Source organism: Sitophilus oryzae, unplaced genomic scaffold (assembly GCF_002938485.1).
Source record: "Sitophilus oryzae breed Bouriz unplaced genomic scaffold, Soryzae_2.0 scaffold_941_pilon_pilon, whole genome shotgun sequence".
NCBI classification, from domain to species: domain Eukaryota; kingdom Metazoa; phylum Arthropoda; class Insecta; order Coleoptera; family Curculionidae; genus Sitophilus; species Sitophilus oryzae.
In genome coordinates this window covers 56,812-58,135 of record NW_022147574.1, presented here as the reverse complement: position 1 = coordinate 58,135, position 1,324 = coordinate 56,812, and positions in this window count along the sequence as shown.

Here is a 1,324-nt window from a genome sequence, read left to right as displayed (position 1 = left end):
ACCCAGAGGCAGATTTCGGAGAAATGTATTTTTTTTTTAAATTCGTACTAAAAACAATATGCTTATGATATGTTAGGAGAATTCATGGAGGATCACTGAAAAAAAAGCACGGGGGCGAAAATTATTTGTGGAATTCTATGTTTCGGGTCATCGATGACCCACTTTCGGTAAGGCTAGGGTTAATTCGATGTAATTTTTTTGGAATTAAAACAGTATTTAAATCTTCGCAAAGAATTAGTCAACACATTTGTCGTATGATTCTTTATTACAATACTAAAAATGCAACGTAGCATGTTGTTTTTGGAGGAAAAAGTTATGAAAAGTAAAAAAAATACAAAAAAAAAACGTAATAGTAGAACATATTGTTATTCTAACAGTTTTTTTAAAGATAACTCAAAAATAATATAATTACATAAAGTAACAAATTTTAACACGATACTAACAATAGCTACATCAACAAAGATGGCTTATTATTCGTTCTCAGGATCAAAATCTAACGATCCATCAAATCCATCAACATCTCCGAAATCCGCTCCGTCACCTATAATGTTTTCATAGAACCATTTGGCATCTGAGGGAATAAGATTCAACAAAGATTTTATGTCATTTAACTTTGCAGGTGATACTAGTTTTCTTTCAGGCCATAAAACGTTGAGGCTAGAAGAAAAAATGAATGGGGAAGAAGCTCCTCTTCTTAATAACTGCTTTTTAGAAACGTCTACTTCTTGCTTCATTCCTTAGTGTTCTGTACTGAAAAAAATCATAAATGGTTTTTCTTTCAAAATCGGTATTTCTCTAGTTCTCAGCCAGTTAACGGAATCGTCATTAATATCTTTTTTTCTGTTAACTATACCGGGTGCGTCTCAAAAGTGGCTTACCCCCTATAATTTTTTTATTTTTTCAGTTAAAAAACGAGATTTGGTATGTTAGTATATGATACAAATTAGGATTGATTGACGTATTCAATTGTTTTCGGCCACTTCCTGTTTCACCGGAAATTACTACAACTTTTGATTTTTAAATGACACCCTCGGTATTTTTTTACATTACTCGATAGAAAATTATACTCTGAATAGAATGACATACCTCTATATGTAGACTTTTGACATTTTCGCATATGGTTTATTTGAAATTATAACTTGCGGTTCGTAACGAAAATTTGATTCGAAATACCAAGTGTGTGGTATCAAATTATTCGTAAAAAAATGCCTTTCCAAATATGCTAATGAGCCACCCTCGTTCCATTTGAAAAAATTAAGATATGATTAAAAATACGATTTGAGCATTTTCAAATTGGTCAGGGCAAGACACTAAAAATATTAGA